The following is a 22934-nucleotide window of genomic DNA, read 5'->3' as shown; positions in this document are numbered from 1 at the left end:
CCGGTCAGGGCACAGGCCCGGGTTGTGGGCTCGATCAATGACTCTCTCATCATTGATGTTTCCATCTCTCTCTCTCCCTCTCCCTTCCTCTCTCTGAAATCAATAAAGATATTTTTTTTTGTTTCAAATGTAAAAACCCGCCCTGACCGGCATGGTTGGGTGGTTAGAGCGTCGGCCTGCGGGCTGAAGGGTCCCGGGTTTTATTCCGGCCAAGGGCACATACATCTGTTGCAGGCTGGATCCCCAGCCCCGGCTGGTTGGTGCTCAAGCAGGAGGCAACCAGTGTCTCTCTCACATTAATTTCTCTCTTTCTCTCTCTGAAAAGCGATGAAAAAATACCCTCAGGTAAGGATTTAAAAAACCGAAACAGTAAAACCGGCTCCTAGCCTAAGGCACAAGCAAGAGGTAGGGACCAGGGCTGGTTCCTGGGCCCCAGGTTTCCTGCCCGCGTGCCAAGCATGTGCCACACACACATCACCCAAACGCACGGTGCCTTCATCCACACTGACCCACCGTCCGCTGGACCATCCAAGTCCCTGCCTTGGACACGGACAGTTAGTCTGTTTTATGTTCAACCCTCAGAGACGGGGTTTTTAACAAATACCTGATGAACTGTCCAACCTGTTGACTAAGAACAAGCCCCAGCCGATCTGTTCCAGCAGCAGCCGTCTCCATTATGAATCAATCCGCAAAGTGCACGCTGATCACTGTAAACGCCAGGCCTCCGCTCTGAGCTGCAGGCCCTTCCCCCCGCCATCCACCCCGCATTACGTCCAACGTGACGAACTCACTTCCCTCTAGTCGCTGACCAGGAATATTTCCAGCTGGGGGGGGACCCAGGAACACAGCCCTTTTCTGCACAAATTCCTCGTCTTAAACAGACACTTTTTAACCCCGTAGAAGCATCTGTGGAGAGCACCCAGGTCCTAAAGCAAAGGTGAGCGCCACGGGTGAGCGCAGCGGGGGGTCACGCGACCCTGCCCAGCACCCGCCTCTGCCTTCCGTCTGGGCCGGTCGGTGATGTAAACTCAACGCTTTATTCTTAACGGTCCAACCACCACGACAGCAGGCGCCAGGCTCCAACTCTGCCCACTGTGCGCGTTTCTCTAACGCATTTTAAGATCCTCGCTGATCAAGGGTCTGGAAAGCCTTCGTGTTACTGTTACTGAAGATGACAGGTGACGCCTGGGTGTGTGTGAGGACGGCCACCCTCCTCCCGTCCTGGCCAGTTTGGCTCCGCGGTTAGAGCGTCGGCTGCAGACTGAAGGGTCCGGGTTCGATTCCAGCCAAGGGCACGCGCCTGGGTTGCAGGCTCGAGCCCCAGCTGCGGCTGAGGTGCGCGCGGGAGGCAACCGGCCGACGTGTCCCTCTCCCGTCGGTGTTTCTCTCCCTCCCTCCCCCCTCCACGCTCTCTGAAAAGCAATAAAATAAAAAAATATGCTCAGGTGACATTTAAAAAAAAAAAAATCCTTTCCAACTTGAACTTCAACTTGGCTTTGACTTTTCCCGTGTCCTGAAATCAGCTCTTCTCATGAGAATCCCGTCAAAGCAAAAACTGAGAACACGGGAACATCTACACAATATGTTTATTGATTTCTGGGGGGGGGGTGGGGATCAGTTGCTCCCCGCACAAGACCAGGCCGATGATCGAACCTGCAACCTTCTGGTGTGCGGGACGAGCCGCTGAGCCCCCGGCCAGGGATGCCTGGATTTTAAGGGGTCAAATCCCCCCGGAGGTCGGCTGTTGCAGAGCCGTCTCGGTTGGCTCTTTTACAAGCCCCCAGAGTCCGTCTGAAAGCTGATGATCACAGAGTCACTTAGAGGCGGTAGGAACGGGAGCAGAACCAGCATGCAGGGGGCCCTGCGCCTTCCCTCTCTCCACCCCCAACCGTTCCAATACATCAGCGCCATGGGCCCTGCCCTGTCCACGGCAGCTCCAATCTCATGTTCTAGTCCATTCAAATAATAAACGGGCTTGAACTTAATTTTTACACTTTTTCTTTTTTACATTTTCCAAACATGGCGTAATTAAGCATGTTTTTATCATAATCGGGAAAAGTTACACTTCATTAAATATATATAAGGTCACACACAAGCCTATGTCTGTCTGTGTGTGTGTCATATACACAGAGGCCTGCACACGGCGTTCACAGCAGCTTTACTCATCACTGCCAAGGCCTGGGGCAGCCAAGACGTCCTTCCTGGGCGATGGGACAAACTGCGGTCCATCCAGACAACGGAATACTATTCGGTGACAAAAAGAAATGAGCTATCAAACCACGAAAACACATGAAGGAACCTTAAATGCGTACGACTGAGTAAGAGAAGCCACTCTCCAAAGGCCGCACACAGTAGGACTCCAAGTGTACGACCTTCTGGACCGTGGAGCAGAGACAGCTCAGGGGAGGCCAGGGGCTGGGGGGGTGAGCAGGGGGAGCACAGGACGTTCTTAGGACAACGGGACCGTTCTGTGTGAAAGGGTCATGGTGGAGACATGTCATCAGGCATCCGTCAAAACTCGCAGGATGTCCACGGCCGGGAGTGAACCTACGGCGAGCCACGGACTGTGGGCGGTGAGGACGCGTCCACGTCGGTTCCCACCCTGGGGGGTGGGAAGTGGATGTTGATGGTGGGAGGGGTGTTTGGGGCGTGGGACTCGGACTCGGGGGTGTTATGGGAAATCTCTGGGCTTTCTGCTCAGTTTTGCTGTGAACCAGAAACTATTCTTATATTTTTATTTTATTTTTTTTTAATATATCTTTATTGATTTCAGAGAGAGGAAAGGAGAGGGAGAGAGAGAGAGAGAGGAAACATCAATGATGAGAGTCATTGATCGGCTGCAGCCCGCAACCCAGGCCTGTGCCCTGACCGGGAGTCGAACCCCGATCGCCTGGACCCTGGACCCTAGGTCGACGCTCAACCACCGAGCCACGCCCGGCCGGGCCTGAAACTATTCTTAAAAAGTGAAGTCTACTCATTCACACGCACACGCACACATGCACACACACATGCACACACACGCGCACACACGCACTCACGGGCCCGCCAGGCACCAAGTGGACTGCGGGCTCGTGCCTGGGCTCCCCTGGCCGCCAGCTCGCCCCCCACCTGTAAGTCAGTCCCGCTTCCCTCTGTGGAACGGGGCGATTCTAGCACCTCCCCCAGCTACGGCCCCGCAGGGAAAGCAGGCGAGCCGTCTGGAGCTGGCCCTGCCCCTTGAGGCCCGGCACACAGAGGCCGCGGGGGGACCGGGAGCACAGGCCCTACGGCGACGCCCAGCGAGGGTGGCTCCAGCACGGAACAGCGGGTCCTCTCAGCACAGCAAGTCCCCCGACGAGGCCAAGCGGCCAGGAGAGGAGCCCCCGTGTTTCTGCAACAGGAGCCCCCCGGCTCGGCGGCTGAGACACAGGCGTGTTCCGTTTCCTGCACACACGGCGCGGGCGCGGGCACAGGCGCGGGGCGGGAGGGAGGGCGGGAAGGTGCCAGACGGGAGAGTCAATATTGACTGAGGCGTCTATCTCGGGAGGGGACGCGGGTCCCTGGGCTGTCAGCCGAACATTTTTGTTACGAGAATTTCAGAGGTCACCCGAAGGACGGGAGCTGCGTGGAATTCATTGACAGCCCTCGGGAAGCGGATCCTAATTAGGAAAACAACGCGGCGGGCCTGAATCGGGCCTGAATCGGGCCTGAATCGGGCCTGAATCGGCCGCGGGAGGGGACCCCGAGGACCTGAGAGAGACCAGGCGGCCCAGCGGTGTGAAAACAAAGGGCGGGTCGCTCTCCACCCCGCCAGACTCCAAACCCAACGGGGACAGGACGCGTTCTCCCCAGACAGCGTGAAACCGACCGGGACACAGGCTAATGGAGGTCCCAGCGAGCGGAACTAAATTAGCCAAGTCCTGTAATTACCGCGAGCAGCTAATTATCAGCTGATGGGGTTGTAATCAAAGTAACGGACACACCGTTTTCCATTTTATCTGAAAAGCAGGCCTAACAAATTCTCTCGTGAGGAGCGGAGCCCGTCCTGTGGTTCAACTCGTGCGGCTTTCCGATCGCACACAAATAAAGTCCCGCAAGAAACTCCTGCAGGTGCCGGGCCCTGACCGCGCCCTGCCGTCCCCGCTCGAGCCCGACGGCCGGTCCCCCTGCCTGGGACGTTCTTTCCCCAGGCTCCACAAGGCTCCCTCCCACCCTCCATGACCGTGTCGGGATGACAAGGCCTCGGAGGAGTATTCCCAGAACATCCCATCTCACGCGGATGCCCCGTCGGTCCCCCACGTCCAGCCTCGCACCCCCCGGAGACCTCACCCTGTGGCCGCCACCTGACACGCTCTACTGTCTCCCTGGGTGGCGCCTCCGAGTGTGGGGTTCAGCTCATGCTGTTCCCACCCTAACTCCCAGCACACTCCCGGGCTCGGAGACAGCGCTCAGTAAATCAGTTAAATTAAAGAAAAACCACCTCTTCTGTCCTACCAGCTCTTCAAGGTGGGAGGAAACCAGGGCAAAGGGGCCCTTCGCTGACTGGGTGCAAGCGAACGACACCTGCAGAGGACCGATGTCAGGACCCCGCAGACAAGGCTGTGGGTCCCCTTCCGCTGAAGGAAAGGCGGCGAGAGGGAGCCGCGGCCGCGAGGCACAGGGCTCACGAGCTCCTATCACTTGTTGCTAGTTTTGTTTGGTGCAGTTGATGTAAAACTTTACGCTTAGAGACAGACTCTGTGCTCAGGGCCTTGTCTCTAGAAAGATTTCTTCCAGTTTTGAATGTTCCGTCAGTTCCAAATACAGTTTAGAAGATTCAAAAAAAAGAGAAAAAAAAAGATACTAGCTCTTGCCCGGCCGGCGTGGCTCAGCGGTTGAGCGTCGACCCAGGACCCAGGAGGTCGAGGTTCGATTCCGGGGCAGGGCGCAGGCCCGGGTTGCGGGCTCCATCCCCCGTCGGGGGCGTGCGGGAGGCGGCCGGTCCACGACTCTCATCATCGCTGTTTCTCTCTCTCTCCCTCCCCCTCCCTCTCTCTGAAATCAATAAAAATATTTTTTAAAGGGATAGCAGCTCTTACTAAGGGCTCTCCTGCTCGCTCACAAAGGCCCCCGTCTACACCTGGGGCGGAGGAGTGGGCCTGGCCGGAGCCAAACCCCTACGCGGGTCTTTCTGCATCAAAGCCACTACTGACCATCCACGCCCTTCCTTTCCCTCCTCCCCTCATCTTACCACTTTTTTTTCTTCTTTTGGGAAAAATTCCAAACACTAGAGATCAAGGCACAAACATCTTTACACCTGCCTCCCCAAATGAACGCGTTCCATTTTGTTCAACTAGCTTCGGGTCACCTTTTTCTCAACCAGGACCTTTTAAAATGCCTGGAAAGCTCATCCTCAGCTCATCTCAACTGAGCCAGAAACCCTGCCGCCTACATGCTCTTCCTCCAAAGTTTAGACAAAGACACTGCGGGCAAGACCTCTCACCAGCGGTCGAGCCACAGCCGCGTGTAAATCAGCCGCACCCCTGGGCATCACGTGCACCCAGCGCTCCAGCCCGATGGCCCGGCGTTCACAGCCGAGCGCTGCGCTTCCCCCTGTAAATCTACAGATCTCCACGTGGAGCCTCTGGTTTCAAGTATCACGACCGTCCTGACCAAGGCGGCCCCTGGCTTAAGCGAAGGGCCACACTCCCTGCCAGAAGCGAGATGTCAGGACAAAGGCCCGACGAGACGGCGTAGAAACTGCAGTTGACGGCTGTGCCCCTGGCTGGGCCCCACCGCGGCACGTTCTGAATCTGTTGGGGGGTCTTCCCGTCAAAGGCAGCTCTGTGTGAACCCAAGCCCTCCGCACAGAAAGGAACCCTTTCATTCTGTTCCAGGAGCCAGAGCGTGAAGACGCCGGGCTCCGTTCACGCAGAGAAATCGAGAGAGGAACGGGGTGGGGAAGGAGGTCAGAGGGGCCCAGGCCACAGGTCCTGGCGCTGGCCACCGCTGACAGCAAAGGGACTGCACCCCCGCGTCCCAGAGCCGACCGGAGCACCCGGGGCCTCGGCGCCTCCCCGACCCCCAGCGGCACCCGGGAATGGGGCCCGGGGTCACAGGAAGTGCCTGATCTCCGCAAGCAAATGTCAATCTTCGGGGCAGAGCAAATGTCTTTGTTCTTTAGATCCATGGCGCAGGCCAGGGTGGGACGACCCCATAAACTCACTCACTGGGGCTCACAAAGGAAGCACCTGTTCGCAGCACGGGGTGGAAAACTTTTGCACAATCTCACTTTCTCTGCCTTCCTTCTGAATGAAGGACCAGGGAGGCGCGGGGCCGGGGAGACCTGGCCGGCTTCCCACACGCGGGATGGTTCGCGTTAGTCCTGAAAACGTGCCGATCTGGGGAGCAAACCACCGCATCACTTCAATCCACTAAAAGCAAACTAATACAACCCTCGGTGGGCCCCACGGCTCTTCCGCTCTCGGCCCTGCGGACGCCGGCGCACACGGGGAAATGGTGGGAGTGGGGGCATCGCTGAGTCCCGGCCTCACCGCAACATTCTCGGTTCCCAGGCCCGAATGGTGTCCCTCAGCGAAGGTGACCGGCCACGGGAACGGGGCATTCGTGCCACTTGGGGAAACTGTTTAGTGTAAAACTGTGGAGCTGATCTCCTCTCCGGTGACACTGACGGAGAGAAACGTAGCCGTCAGCCTCTCTTCTTACCCAGCTCCGTCTCTTCTCAAACACGTCAAGTCACTGTTTGCTGCAAACTGAAAAAAAAAGGGCCACCGGCCGGTGTGGCTCAGTGGTTGGGCGTCAACCCATGAACCAGGAGGTCACGGTTCGGTTCCCAGTCGGGGCACATGCCCGGGTTTCGGGCTCGGTCCCCAGCAGGGGGCGTGCAGGAGGCGGCCGATCGGTGACTCTCATCATGGATGTTTCTCTCTCTCCCTCTCCCCTCCTCTCTCTCTAAAATCAATTAAAAACACATTAAAAAAAGAAAAACAAAGGAAGGGTAAAGCCAAAGTGAGCTCCTGAGAATGGAACTGGGGAGTTTCGTACTATGTACGATAGAGTAAGGTTCTCTTATTCTAGGTCTTCCTTCCACATTTTACATATGACAGGGATGCCCCCTCAGATACACGTGTGACCTGCCTATAAAGCAATGGAATTATGTTTCATACGGGCTTGGATACGGTCCCTCTTTGAAATTTCAACCAGTGCATTTTTAAATTTGTGTACCATCCTGAACTGTAATGGAATTGGGGTTCATACAGCCTATAAGTGGCTAAGCAAAGAACAAATTAAAGTTAACAAAATGAAATCATTGTACATAGTATATTATTGCTTCAGATCCCAGCGCAGACGAAGGAAATGGCCTCTCTGGGCTCGTAGAATGACCTGTTTGGATTCACTGGGGGGAAAACATTTCCCTCCATCCGAAAGAGCCCGTCTCTGAGAGTTTCTATTTCTTACAGCCAAAGTTGCAAAATGTGGAAGTTTTAAAAATAGAGGATTTCATGTCTCGAGATATAGTTACCGTCCAAGAGATGAGTAAGCCATAGCAACTCCAAAGAGGTGTGATCTGAAACTGTCCAAACGTACATCCACTGTGACGTTTTGGGTTATGAAAACCCATTAAGACTAAGTTTGATTTCAGGACAGCGAACGACTGACCCCCGGACAGGAGGAAGGCCTTCCCCGAGCCATCGGAGCCCAGGTACCGGAGCACAAGGCCTCTCCAGGTGTTTTTTATTCCCTGAATTCAGATAAAGCTCATTTAACATCTGCCTTGAAAAACAGACCTTTTTCAAAGAATGTTGACATTTTCATTGATTTTTTAAGTGCTTACACACGTACTTCACACACTGTAATTTTCTTTTCTTTTTTTTTTTTTGGTTAATCCTCAACTGAGGATGTTTTTTCCATTGACTTTTAGAGAGAGTAGAAGGGGGGTGGAGAGAGACATCCATGTGAGAGAGACACATCGACCGGCTGCCTCTCGCACACACCCCAACCGGGGCTGGGGATCCAGCCTGCAGCCAAGGCACGGGCCCTTGGCCGGAATCGAACCCATGACCCTTAGGTGGCCGGGCCAATGCTCCACCACTGAGCCACAGCGGCCAAGGCCATAATTTTCAAAAAACAATAAGCCACCTGTCTGCTATCAAAAAAATTTTTTTTTAAACTCAGTATTTATAGAATTAGAAGGAAATGTAAGGACCACTCTTAGGTTTATGAATCAGAGGCAGCAGACGTACTGAATTACACGCTGCAGGGTCAGACCTCTGTGTGTTTTGCTCGCTCATGCGTCCCAAGAGTCCCCAAAGTGCCTTTGAATGTGTAACTTATTGAATCCTCTCAACCACATATTGAGATGGACGCTTTTCTCACCCCATTTTACAGGTCAGGAAACCGAGCTTCAGAGAACAAGCTTCCCCGGTGACCCAGGCGGTCCGCTGGTGAGACGTGAGGCCACCTCACCCGCTCCTGCCACTCGGTCTCTGCGCCCAGCACCCAGGGCTCCCCACGCTCAACACAGTCCTGGCTGTGAAGCTGGAATCCCTGCACAGTGAGGTTTGTTGGTGTTTTGTTTTGGGGGCTTTTTTACAAAGATTTTTTTATTGATTTTTAGAGAAAGAGGAAGGGAGAGGGAAAGAAATTGAGAAACAGCGATCGGCTGCCTCCTGCACGCCCCCTGCACTGGGCATGGGGCCCGCAGCCCAGCATGTGCCCCGACCCGGAGTCGAACCAGCAGCCGCCTGGTGCGCCGGACGACACCCAACCCACTGCGCCACGCCGGCCAGGGCAAGTTATGTTGGGGGTTTTTAAGTCACAGTGAAGAACCCAAAAGGTAAACAAGTGCCTATAGAAACATATTCAAATGCATTAATTTCATCAAAGGCGCTGAATCACCAGTTACACACAGATCGGTGGCCTCACGTCGCCGACGACCTGCTTCCCTCGGAGGCAGTAACAGCCGCTTCCTCACCACTGCCTGACGCCAGCTCGCGGGCGCCGCCTCCCTGCTCCGCGGCCCAGGCCTGAACTCCAACCGGGAGAGGGGCCGGGCTAAGGAGGCGGACAGGAGCGGCCTGCTTTCCTCACCGTCCCGGAGCCAAAGGCAAACAATGGCGAACTGTTCCCAGGCCGGTAAGGCCGCCAGGCCAGTCGCTGCCACGGCGACGCCGCTCCGCAGCCCCCGGAGCCGAGCCCGCGCCACCCTCAGTGCACAGGACCCCGCCCAGCACCAGCGGGCAGCCGGCGTCGACGCAGGGCCCAGCCCGGGCCACGCGGACTCTCACTTAAACACTGGCGCCGAGAGGCTGGGCGACCAGGACAGTGACTGAGGGGCGACCGTGGTGCTGGACCAGAGCCGCCCAGTCAAAGCGCCGGCAGCCAGTGAATCTGGGCATCCGGGGAGCCGGAGATGAAGCACGAAAGGCCGTCGGGGAGCAGAGGCAAAAACAGCGGCGACAGGCCACGCGGGCCTCGGCAGAACGGGAGACGGCACCCCTTCCTGACCCCCCGCCCTCCGCACCCGAGCAACCGCGGTGCCCGTGGCGCTCCCCGCGGCCCTCAGGAGCGGCGCTTTTCAGTGGGTTCACTGACCAACCTCCTCCTGCTTCCTCCCAACCAAAGGATCCCAAGCCATCGCGGTTCCCTGCCCGGGGCTGTCCCGCTAGGAAAGGGGCTGAAACCTCGTTTCCCCGTAAGTCTCAGACGACGAGGCCCCGCGACGTCTCCGACAATTTGGAGAGGTCAGAGCCACGGACCACGGCCAGCATCCCTGCACGGCAGCCATGGGTCAGAAAACGTCAAATGGCCATTCTAGGTGTGAACAGTTAACCGTAAAGAGTGAATACACTCGCCGGGCCAGAGTGGCCCAGTCCGCCGGGCGTTGTCCTGGGCACCAGGAGGTCAGCTGGCTGATTCCTGGTCAGGGCACAAGCCAGGGTTTCAGGCTCGATCCCCAGTCGGGGGCGTGCAGGAGGCAGCCGATCAATGATTCACCATGGATGCTTCTAACTCTCTCTCTCCTGTGCTTTTCCTCTCTAAAAATCAATGAAAATATATTTTAATAATAAAGAAATGAATACAATTTTTTAAATTTCATACTATGGGAAAAACACAAACTGTCCACTGGTGGTTTTTTTTAAATACACCTTTATTGATTTCAGAGAGAGGAAGGGAGAGGGAGAGAGAGAAACATCAATGATGAGAGTCACTGATCGGCTGGCTGCCTCCTGCACACCCCCCACTGGGGATCGAGCCCACAACCTGGGCATGTGCCCTGACCGGGAATCAAACCACAATCTCCTGGATCCTAGGTCGACACTCAACCACTGAGTCACGCCGGCCGGGCTGTCCTTTGCTCTTTGAAGAAGAAAATCTACCAGGCTCTCGGCGGTCTGAACACTGCTCCGAGGGACCTACGCAGAACAAGGCCAGCCTGACTCCGGGTGGCCTCAAGTCCCACAATTACCTGCCCACGTGACACACAGGGGCCTGGTCAGGTGCGCAGAGAAGTGGTGCTAGATTGAGGAACAGTCTGGAAACTGCTGGAGTCAGAGGGACAGAGCTCACAGGCTCCGAGCATCTTCCTGATCCCGGGAGGAAGGATGGAAGAGAAAAGGCACGAAACGAATTAGACGGTCCCTGCCCGGGAAGAATTCCTGGTCCAGCCAAGAGGACAGACACCCCCGCAAACAGCTCACGTCCAGGCAGACGGTGACAGGGGCTAATCGGGAGTCTCAGCAAAGTGCGATGGGGTGGCAGAGGCGAGAGCGGTTCGTCACGGTGAGCCCGGCAGCCGACACTGAGCCCCGACTCCTCCAGGGCTATCGTTTCAGCAGGAACCCACCCCAGCAGTTACCACCCAGCAGCACCCACACTCGAGTCCCGTCAGCCCGAACCTCTCATCCGATGAACCAAAACCCCTCCCTTTTCCAAGGTAACACCCGTTTATCGTTCCCTCCAAAAGCTCCTAATACGACACAATGACCTTGAAGTGTCCTTGAGCTCTGGAAAACAACCTCCCTCTGAAAAGGCAACAAAAATAATGATAATATTGCCCTGGCCGGCGTGGCTCAGTGGTTGTAGTGTTGGCCCCGCAAACCAGAGGGTCACGAGTCCGACTTCCCATCAAGGGCTCATGCCTGGGGTGCAGGTTTGGTCCCTGCCCCATGCAGGAGGCAACCAGTAGCTGTGTCTCTCTCACATCAATGTTTCTCTCCCCTCCGTCGCTTCTACTCTCTAAAAATCAATGGAAAAAATATCCTCAGGTGAGAATTAACCAAACAAAAAGAAGTGAATACCTGCCAAGGGTTCCGCACAGCGCCTGCCACGTGGCGGGCTCCCTTAAAGTGCGGTTTATTATGTTATTATTATTATTGCAATAAAACCTGTTGCCTATCATTACCAGTAATGCAATAAACCACCGTCTGTTGTTATGAATCCAGGAGACTTTTATTGAGCTCCCAGGTCCCAAACTCTATGAATCCAAGGTCAAAGAAAATGCACCCGTCACTCTGGAGGAACCCACGTGTCACCAAATACGGGGACAGGGAAGGGCCAGGCCAGGCAGGTAAGAGGGAAACACTGGTTGGTCGCCTCCCTGGCCCAGAGAAACACTTTCCGTAGCCTTAGCCTGTACGGAGCCTGAGTCTTGTACACAGAACCTGCGAGTCGCAGGTGATGAGGCCCTGAGACTGAGGAACCTAGAGGTTTGGGCACATCCCCGGCGGGACAGACATGCGGAGTCAGTGGTATGCGTCCCCTACTCCTCCCTCCTCCGCCTTTCACCCTAAAAAATCAACTAACTCCCAGAAACAGAACAGCCTCTCACCTACCTGGCCGCCAGACACGTTTTTCAGGTTCTGCAGATAATTCTCCTGAAACACCAGCCACCCCAATAACACCGAAACCACCAGCCACGCCGTTCACTTCCCTACACGTCCCTCTTCCGCAGGACACCTGCACGGTCACCCACCGCCCACGTCCCGGGGTCCAGAGAGGGATTCCCTGGAAGGGACAGACACGCAGACAGACAGGGTGACACAAAACTCTAAGAGGGTCCCTAGGGTTTCTGAAAAGCTGCCGATCACACAGGGGAACCCCGATGCATGATTTTCAAGCCCGTTTTCTTTTATTAAATTTATTGGGGTGACACTGGTCAATACGATCACGTAGGTTTCAGGTGTGGGTGGCTCTGTCACAAGATCTGTATATTGCACTGGGCACCCACCGCCCAAAGTCAAACCATCCTCAGTCACCACGAACTAGGCCCCTTTCACCCCCCACACCCCAGCCCCCTCCCCTCTGGCACGAGAACATTATGCTGAGTGAAATAAGTGAGGCAGAAAAAGCTAAGAACCACATGACTGCACTCATATGTGGGACACAATTACCCAAGAATATGTTCGTTGATCTGAGAGAGAGAGAGAGGAAGGGGGAGAGGAAGGAGCAACGTCGATGTGAGAGAGACCGGAGATCGAACCCGCAACCCCCCGGTGCACAGGGTGATGCTCCAACCAACGGGGCCACCCAGCCAGGGCGTCAAGCCAGTTTTATAAATGCAATTCCAAGGCCCTACGTGCGTGAAGCCAAAATCGTAGATGCTGCTGAAACCCCTGGAGCTGGTTAACATCCTTCATTCTGAACCCCCTGGACTCACCGAGGGCTTCACGAATTCATGCACCTTCAGAGGCTGGGACCCACACACGGGGAAGTCGGAGGGCCACAGCCGAAACGCCTCCTCTTGTGAATACATGCAGCTCTAAGGAACCCCGAAGAGTCGCCGGGTCCCCAGCCCTCTCGCCGCCAGTGCACAGAGGCCAGAAACGGACACCGGGGCTAAAAGAATGTCACCTGGAGCCACAGGAACAGTCTCCGATTCCAAGGTCAAGGTTCTCCCTGCTCTCCTTTCAAACAAGTCGCCTCCGCTCACGTCAGTCCTTCGAGGACGCGGGGAGTAACTAACTCGTGAGCACAGAAGCATTAGCCCCTCAGCTCCTCTGAAATGCGCGTCTGCACGTTGAAGACGAGGTGCGGTTTCGACGTCTCCCCCGTCCCAGAGCGGAAACCCTCACTCGGTGTGGGCGTCGCGCTGCTAGGGACCCGGAGTTGTTCCAGACCACTCCAGACCCTCGGGGAAGTTCCACAGCCTGTAGAGATCCTGTTGGTTATGTGTCTGTCTAGATTCTTATGTTTATATTTCAGTTATTTTTACATTTGTGGCTCAAGTACTGTACCAAGCATCAGTAATTTTAAAAAAAAGAAACGAGAATTTTGTCAACAGAAAACGTAGGTCACGACATCCATGGTGGTCTCGACATTGGGGACAAACCCGGACAGTGACAGAAGGAAGCCCCCGAGGCACCTAAATTACCTCCTTGCACAAACGAAAGTTCAAGCGAGGGACTCTCTTTGCTGAGTCAGCGAAAGGGATTCAGGCTTACGGAGAGCCCAGGCTCCGTTCCAAGCGCTCTTCCTGTTTATAGCGACTGAAATCCCCAAATGCGGGGGAATTAGGTCTTCATGAAAGTCTCCCTGTCGTGTGATTGCTCAATGGCGCTTTGGCTTAAACCAGCCGACCCCTTCCTAGAACTTGGAGTAACGCGGAGATTAACCCGACGGGACCCGATCACTGTGTTAACCCACAGTCCTCCCTGTTTTCCAGTTTACAATCGCGCCTTCGTTTCGTCTCCTGCTGACAACGCTGAGGGGCCCGCGGTCTCTCCCACACGCGGTCAGCGGGCCCAGGAACACAAGCTCAGCCTCACCTGGGAACCTGTTGAAGGTTCAGGTTCTTGCCCCCACGGAGTGTGAAACACTAACGGCCCCCCCGTCGCTGGGGGAAGCTGCAGGGGTCCCCGAAAACGTTAAATTCCGCATAAAACCGCCACCATGTCAGTGGCCCTCCCAGCGAGTGCACCCCAACACGGAGGTGAGGCCACCTGAGTTTGGGGCACATTTGAACCTGCCCCCCCATAATTCCAAATGTCCTCAAGGGGGGAGCAGCACCCTGAGGACACTCTGGAAGCAGCCCCGGCTACGAGGGCAGGGGAGGAACAAGGGGCCGTGGGTTCGTTTATACAAGCAGCAGATTTTAAACCTCGAAGGTTTTAACCTTTAAAAGACGGCATCATACAAACTCCATATATTTTCTAGGATCAACGGTACAAATAATGGTTTCTCTCCTTTTGCCTGTAAAAAAGGACGTATATGCTCAGGTTTCTGAGTATTTAAGTAAAGGGCTGGCCCGACTGCGCCGTCCAGGTAGCAGAGGAAGAGCGGAGATCAGCAAACTCCCCGTAGAAGCCGGAGAGGACGTGCCTCGCGCTTTGGGACCCGTTCAGTGTCCGCTCTGGCGTTCAAATCAAGAGCGCAGCCACCAGGACGAATGAGCGGGTGCGGCCGAGTGCCAACAACTTTCCTCACTGGCGCGGGACAGGCGGGACCTGGCCGCGGCCGGTGGGTCCCCAGCCCCCGGCGCCGAGTCTCCGTGCGTCGCTGAAGCAGGGGAGCACCAGGCAGTAGTTTCCTCTGCTCTTCCCAAGGACCCGGGCGATAAGCTACATAATCACACTCCTTCCTTGGAGACGCAAGTGTTTGGATGGAAAGGTCTCCCCTCAAGCTTTATTTTTTATTTTTTTTATTTGTATCTTTTTTTTTAATCTTCACACGAGGATATTTTTTTCCATTGATTTTTAGAGCGTGGAGGGGAGGTGGGGGGGCAGGGAAAGAGACATGGACGTGAGAGGGACACATCGACCGGTTGCCTCCCGCACGCGCCCGACCCAGGTACGCGCCCCTGACTGGGAATGGCACCCGAGACCCTCTGGTGCACCGGCCGGCGCTCTAACCTCTGAGCAACCCCGCCAGGGCTCCAATAGGCATCTTCCTTGCACAATTCATTGTGGATTCAGCCACCAAGCCCCCATCTTTGTGTCCCTGAGAAAGGGACTGTCATCTGCTTCTGCAAATACAAAAACAGATGAAACGGACCTTCCTGAGCTGTCCCGCCCCCTCATCACACAGGTGCGCACACTTGACACCAGGTCCGGACCTCGGTTCTGGGGCAGTTGAGGGCAAAGGACGTGCGAACAGACACACTAGGCACCATCCCCTCCTCGGGGCGCCCGCCACTCAGCACGGTGAACATTCAATCCCAAAGTCGGAGCGTGACTCAGCCGGCCCCCCTGCAGCACCAGCTGGGGTTACGTCACCTGCACAAGGTCAGCATCTGGGAATCACAGTGACCCTGGTGGGCCGGGAGCAGTGCTCCGGGAGCATTTTCCAAAGTTCATGGGGACTGTGCCCAGGACGCAGGGCAGATGGCGAGGCCTACGGAAGAGCTACGATCTGGCTCTGCGCGTCTGCGGTCCATCCCCAGGTCAGGGGGCCTCACCAGAGCAGAGCTCCCAGGAGACCAGGGATCAGGCCGTGCTGAATGCACAGAGAAAATTCCAGAGCTGCAGGGGAAAAAACCGATGAGCCTCAGAAATGGCCAGAATGCGTTTTCTCTGGAACATGAAGACGCAGGATCCAGGGCCCCCATGCAAAGGTTCCCGTCCTCACGCGCATTTCCTGCGCAGCCAGGGGCCCGGCTGACGGTCCGGAGAAGCCTGAATCCACAGCCTGTGCACACGTCTGTGCAGATGGTTCCCATCAGACTTAAAAGAGAAGCTGTCCTTTCCTCCTCAACTCTAACAGCGGAGTCTCCCAAAGGGCAAGGAAAGCTCTCAGAACAAATCAGCCACAACGGGAAAGGCTACAAACGGGGCCAACTGCGGAGCGGGGGAAGGAGGCTCTCCCTGTGTCCGGTCCACAGTCGGTGAAAGCATCCCGGGCAGCCAAGACCCCCGCCCCCGCCCCCTGTCTCAGGTCCAGCTTGATGGCTTCCAGAGCGAGGCTGGGGAAAGTGCGTCAGGAAGTGAAACCCAACGAGACGCTGCGGGCCCCTGAAGGACAGGTGTCTGCACGGCTGGACCTGGACCACGGGAAGGAGAATTCTCTCTTCTGTTGCCACCAGTGCAGATGGACGGGATCGAGGATCATTTCCTCCGTGGGCAGCAGCCCAGAGAGGAGGGACTGGGAAAGGTCACGTCCAAACACATCTATCCGCCGAACAAGGAGCTCCCGGAACGTGGGGGCTGACACGCCACCCACGGGAGGAGGAGAGAGCCCCACAGACGTGAAACAGACAACTGCCCCCGGGGCCTTCCTGCAAACAATCCTGCTTAGTCAGGTGGTCCGATGGGGCCACGAGGGCAGGAAGCCACGAGAAAAGGCGCTCCCCTGAGAGGTGGAACGTTCTGTGGGACTCGTCCAACCATGAGCATTTCCTTCCACCTGTAAAACCAAAACTAACCAAAATCAGCACTTGATACGAAACAAATGTGAAAAGCTCTCCCCATTTCACATAAACCACTGTGCTCTCTCTGCTGCTCCAGGCAAAGGGAAATGAAGCCGAAATGGGGGGGCATACACAGAGAAGACAGGCTATTCTCATGCCCCCAACATCTCCGTGGCAAAGCCCCCCATCTCCCGAATGGCCCTCTCTGCTCTGTGCCACCTCCTCTCCTGCACAATTTCATGGAGGAACAGGCCCCGAGTGATTTCACCTTCAAGTTTATAAATTATGCTCTTGCTGAGAAGGACCATCACCTTCCCAGACACACCCTCTAGCCTGGTGGTGAGAAAGTTGTAGGAATGCAGACAAGAGAAGACGGGGCCCCACGTGCAAAGGCTGAAAAGGTGTCCCGACTTGCACGACTTGGCAGGGGAGGCCCAGGGAGATTTTCCAGGGAAACGGTGGAGGAACCCACAGGCTGTCCCAGCAACTTCAGGACGTCTGCCCTAGAGCTGAAATGGAAGGCGTGATGGAGATGCGGCTGGAGAAGAAGTCGGGGTCGGGCTGTGGAAGGTCTTAAATGCCGTGTCACAATATGCAGTGACTCCTGTCAAAGGGGGTAACAATGACCAGACCTGGCACCCCCAGTGCTGTGGGGTCTAGGAGAACGGAAGATGACACTCTAGATCAGGAGGCGTTGGGGGAAACTCACTCTGCTTACTGATCATCAAAGATGCCAAGTGAACCTGCAGAGGACCCATGAAACAACAGAAACTTACAGAGCTATGCCCTTACCCAACATCGAAGTAAAGGCCTCTTATTTCCTCTCATCATTCTATCGCACTGAGTTCAAAATGACTAAAAGTTGGTAAATAAGAATTGAAGCAGTAAGTACTAGAGAAATTAAAAGCCAAAACAAGAGACTCAGGCAAGTCTTGCTAAGTTTGATCCTGGCCTTTAAAAGATAAGAAAGACGGCCCTGGCTGGTGACACATGTTGGAGATGGCAGAGCCGCAATGCAGAAGGAGCCTGGGCCCCAGAATCACCATATGGAAAGAACTACATGTGAACAAGGGGTAAACTTTCATTAGGTTAAAGCCACTGTAATTTTGGATTTTGTTACAGGAAAAATTAGCCTTTTCCAGATGATGCACAGGGTCCCATCTTGGACACATCCAGTAAGAATCTCTAGGTTATTAAAGAAAAAATTACTCTGACACTTGTTAAAATGCTAAGGAAAACTTTATTCAAGACAATTGCAACAAGGGAGAGAGATTGGGCTCAACTCTGAATACAAAAGGACAAGTGGGAATTATAAGTGAGGAGCAGAGTGAAGAGGTTGGTGGGTGAAAAATCACTAAGAGGAGACATCAAGGGTAGGGGGGTTCCTGCTAAACTGACCTAACAGGACTTTTGGGAAAGGCAGGCCAAGGACTTACACATCAAAGGTTAGGGTAACGGAACCTGATCAGATATCAAGGGTGAGGGATAATGTAGTGAGATTCTCTGCTGAGACCGGGCTGGGCAGGCCAAAGAGAGAACCAGGGGCCAAGGCAAGGCCCAGCCAAGAAAAGGGCTCATGGGAGCCTAACTAAAGTTTGGTCATGGAGAGAGTCTCTGCCCTGGAAAGTAAACTCCTACAGCCTCCCTGAGACTCAGGAAGGAAAATAAACTGTTGGAGGGACTTGCCATACAGGCCACACAGGCACTCACAGAAAGACCCAGGTTCTCTGGTGACGGGTCAGGCTTGATCCCACGTTTCTGTGAACTAATACATCAAATACCCAAATCAACAGTATCTCTAACATGCACATTGTCCAGGGAGGAAAGCAACTTTACCTCTGAGCAATTAAGCAGAAAGCATCCCTGCCTGAAAAGTAGGGAACGGGACTCACCTTCTACTTCACAGCTGCAGGTCTGAAAACAAAGGATGGGAGGGCGTGGGTTACAGAGCCGTGCGGGACACGGCCAGGCCTGTCGGATTCCCCGGTGCTGTGTCATCGGGGTAATTAAACCCTCCAGCCCTGGGCAGGAAATAATGAACAGCCTTCAGTGCCAGCTCCCCAGACGGTATAAACAGGGAGCTGTGCCCTTTCCCACAGACAACTACCTGCTGGAGCCAAGGACGCCCGTAGCCCAAGCACCTTGTGAACCTGGCTTCGGAGCCTCCTGGACATTCTGCTGCAGGTTCTGGGCCCTCTGAGCAGGATCTGATGTTCGTACAAGATAATTACGCAGATCAAAATGGTGATAATCCTCCCCCGTACGCTCCTGCTTCAGGCTTCCTCTCCCAGCCTTGCAAATCTACCTGGATTTTTAACTTTTTTAATGAAAAGCATAGTTTATTTAATACTGAATTTTATTTAAAGGGTCCTATGCAGTTTACTGAATGCTCCTAATTTATGAGAGTAACTTCACACTGCATCAGACATCGGTTCATCAACACCAGACCTGGAAGCACAATCAAGAAAGGTCCTAACTTGCCCTGGCCAGTGTTGCTCAGTGGTTAGAGCGTCGGCCTGCACACCAAAGGGTCATGGGTTCAATTCCCAGTCAAGGGCACATACCTTGGTTGCAGGCTCGATCCTGGGCCCCAGTCAGGGCACATGCAGGAGACAAAAAATCAATGTGTCTCTCTGTCATTGTTTCTCTCCCCGCCCCCCCGTCCCTCCCTTCCACTCTCTCTAAAAAAAAAATCAATGGAAAAAATATCCTTGGGTGAGAATTAACAAAAAAAATTTTTAATTAAAAAACTGAAGTGTTGCCCGGCCGGGCGTGGCTCAGCGGTTGAGCATCGACCTAGGATCCAGGCGATCGGGGTTCGATTCCCGGTCAGGGCACATGCCCGGGTTGCGGGCTCGATCCCCAGTTGGGGGCGTGCAGGAGGCAGCCGATCAATGACTCTCACCATTGATGTTTCTATGTCTCTCCCTCTCCTTTTCTCTCTCTGAAATCAATAAAGATGTATTTAAAAAAAAAAACAAAAACTGAAGTGCATGTGACAAAAATAAACTCTAGGGGAACCCGTGAACCTCTCAAACTGTACACAAAAAGTTGTGCAGCGAGTGCATGCATTTTTCTGGGCAGAGGACCCTAACTTTGATCAGCTTCTAAGGGGCCCCGCAGTTTAAATGCCCTGAAGTAAGAAACCTCCCCTGACCCACCGCCGCCGCTGGCACAAAACCCCCAGATCTCAGGCTCTCGTGGCCCACGTTGCGGCTCTCTCTCCACTTTCAAAGGATAATTTCTAATATGCTTGTGTGGGGCCAAAAAAAGAATCGTATTTTATAGCCATGGCTTCTACAGTGAGCCCTGAACTGCTATGGTTTCCCAAGTTCTCATTCTCGGGTAAGCTAACAGCACCCTGCCCTCTGGCAGACCGATACCGACCAGGACCCGGGCCTCGCCGGGGGCAGCGTGAGCCCGACGGCGACGCGACATAAACGCCAGCCTCAGCTGCCTTCCACCATGTCACTTAGAACACGCCCCACAGAACCTGACCTCGGGGAGCGCGGCCCCCCAAAGCCAAGGAGAAGCCGCCGCCTGTGAACCTTCACCCCTGGGCCCTCCCCGCGTGGCCTCGACTTAAAGCAGCCAGGAGGCTGGAAACTGATGAGATTCTATTACCTGAAAAATTTCACCAAAATCTACTCTAATCTCGTTAGCTCCCAGCAGCGGGACCCCACGGAGTTAGGCCAGCCGTCGCCAGCCGAGGCGCACTCTCTTGAGGACGGGCCTGTCCCAAAGGCAGGGCCACGGCAGCCGGCAGCCGCCCCGGGAAACAGTGGGGAGCACAGCCCCCGGCTCAAAAATAAGTGACTAAAGGCAGGTTTCTCCTAACGTCCTTATTGCGTCACATTTCAACAGAGGCGAAAGGTCGCAGCGAAAGATCGCCGGCGGGGCGACCGTTTTAGAGCCTAAGGGCCCCGGCTGATGAACCGCGCGCGCGCTCGGGGATGTGCGGGGGAAAGAACCCGGAGAGATGACCAACGGCTACAACACAAACCCCGCGTTCGCTTTCCTCACAGGCGCCAAGCGAAACTCGTCAGCTTGAGGGAAGTGAGGCCGGACTATTTATCGGGACCTGAGATAATTAATGACCCAATATCCAAATTAACTGGCGCCTGCCATTAAATATTAACCATAGCAAATAGACGACAATAACCGTAACAAAAGAGGCACAAACGCACCTACCGCTTCTGTTACCTCGGCCCAGTGATCCCCTCACACGGAGACTGAAGCCCCGAAACCAAAAGACGCCTGAGCTGGGGCGGGCGGCCCTGGGAGCGAGGGGATGGCCCAGAGCACGGGCGTGTCATTAGGAACCTCAGCTGAGGCCCCCCCATCTCCCCGACAGATGGGAGGCTGGACGGCGAAGAGGCTGGGAGGGAAACGCTGGCCCATCTGACACGTGCCGCTGGAGGACAGCTCCGGGACCGGTGCCCGGGACCACCGCACAGGCCAAGCAGGGGGTCCCGGAGCAAACGAAGGCTGAGACGGCGCCGGAGGCAAAAGTGACAAAAGCGAAGCCGTCCTACTTGGGACACATCCTGAGTGAGCGGGCTCTTTGGAAAAGGCAGTGATGCTGGGGAAACAGAGGCGGCGGGGGGAGACCCACACGAGACGGACGGACGCGCCAGGAGCCGCCAGGGGCTGAGTCCGCGGGCGGCGCAGGGCTGTGGGGACCGGACGCGGTGGCCGTCACTCACGCGCGGGGTCGCCGGGAGTCAGAGCCGACTCAACGGCGCGTAACACGCGCAACAAGTGGGCACTGTGCCCGTGGGAAATGTCCCCCAGCGCGGGGCTGCGAACCGAGCGTCACAGGCTCACGTGACAGTCGGTGGCAGTAAGGCCTCACGTGGAGCAAACGCCTCGACTCCTGGGCCTCAGGTTCTCGTCTGTAAAATGAAGGACGGGCAGGGCCGAGGCCCCACGGCCAGGCCGGGCTTGTCATCTGCATCGAACCACAGAGATTCGTGGCTCTAGGTGACCGCACGTCGGGCCCTGGGCAGCAGGCGGCCAGCCCGCAGGCCGCGGACACTGGCGCTGGCCATCCATCACGCCGCTGACACCTGGGTGCCCAACCCCGGGCAGAGCCCGCGAAGGGACAGGCGTGCGGGGGACTCAGTCTGCCAAACAGCATGCCTCACTCTCGTATTTCTCCCGTGAACTTTCCAATTCAGATAATTCACCAACATTACTTAGTAAAAAAAAAGACTGTGTACAGAGGAAGTTGGCCAAGTCTGTACACGGCTGACTAATGCAAGCGACCTTGACGATTCCCACGAGCAGCGGGGGGGAGCAGGTGCAAGTGGGGGACAGAGAGAGGAGCCCCCACGGGGCTGGGAGAGGGGGTGGGGGCCGCAGGGGCTGGAGTGGGCGCGGGGGTGCTCCTGGAGGGCAGACAGCTCTGAGCCAACGAAACAAATGCGGGAGCGAAGCCACCTGCCCGTGGGGAAAGGCTAGACGGTGAGGCCAACCCCAGACGCCTGTACGTGTGCACGTGGCCTGCGTGTACGTGTGCATGTGTGCACATGCGGGCCAGTCCCACCGAGGTGTGGGGGTGCCCCGGCTAAGAGGAGCTGAGGTGAGGGGGGCGGGCACACCCCTTGAGGCCATCCGCCGGCAGGACGCCAGGTTTTCCAACCTGTGCTGGCAGGATCCGCAGGAGCTCTGAGCAGAGGGACGGGGGCCCCCATTCGGGCCATCCAGAGCCCTCCAACTACTCCGTGGACAAAAACGAAAGCCGAAAACCAACTGAGGGGCAACTGCGTTCAGATTTCACCGAAAATCAAAAACACCCAAAAGAGAAAGATCTGCCACTGACGAAGACATTTCAAAGAATACGCCCCAGACTCTAAAAGCTGTTTCCGAAGAAGAGGCCCCAAATTTATGAGCAGCAGTCGCTTCTTTCAAATTAGTGTCCTGGGTGGTGCCACCCCCCCCCACCCCCGTGACTCTCTCCCACGGGAAGCACTCTCGAGGGCGACTTCACAACAGCCTCCGCACAGCGACGCGGGGCTGACTCCCACCAGGCTGGGCTCGGGTGGGTGCCCAGCACCAGGGGGGTAAACAGCACCCACCACCACCAGCACCTCTCCCAGAGACAGAACGTGGTGGTCACGGGCCAGGAGCTCTGGAACCAAAGGAGCAGTGGACAGGAGCTCAGGTCTTCCCGGAACGTGCTGTCCCAGGACTTCAACTTAGGAGCCCGCGTGTCCTGGTTCTCCCGATCCTCAGGGAGCCAACCGGTGCCCAGGTGGGCAAGGGGAAACTGAGGCTGGGGCTCTGGGCCTTGGCGTCCACCCCCTCCCCCTTTCTCCTGGTGGTGTGTCTCCTTGGACTGGTCATTCCTGGCCATCTCGGCAGTAAGACCCACGGGGACAGAGTAGGGGCTGGGTCTAGAAAACAAGCCAAGGGGGCTTCTCAGCCAGTCCCAAGCATAAGCCCCAGGCCAACCTGACACCTGGGCGAGAAAGGTCCTCCACCTGGTCTCCACCTCCCAGGAAATGCCCCTGTGGTCTGAGCTAAAGCCACAGCCCTCCTTCCCTGACCCACCTGGGGCGAGAGGGGGTGTCTGGTCAGCAGCAGAGGGCCCTCCGCCCTGGCCCCTCGG

The 22934-nt window shown here is 55.8% G+C and overlaps 1 protein-coding gene across 2 annotated transcripts in view; it reads right to left on the bottom strand.

The window, feature by feature from the left end:
- TIAM1 (TIAM Rac1 associated GEF 1) overlaps window positions 1–22934 on the bottom strand; it is a 215199-nt gene that overhangs the window by 140199 nt on the left and 52066 nt on the right. The window lies entirely within an intron of this gene.

The sequence above is a fragment of the Miniopterus natalensis genome, chromosome 6, assembly GCF_054644295.1.
Source record: "Miniopterus natalensis isolate mMinNat1 chromosome 6, mMinNat1.hap1, whole genome shotgun sequence".
Taxonomy (NCBI): domain Eukaryota; kingdom Metazoa; phylum Chordata; class Mammalia; order Chiroptera; family Miniopteridae; genus Miniopterus; species Miniopterus natalensis.
The sequence above is the reverse complement of the archived record's forward strand: the minus strand, read 5'-3'. Positions and strand labels throughout refer to the sequence as shown.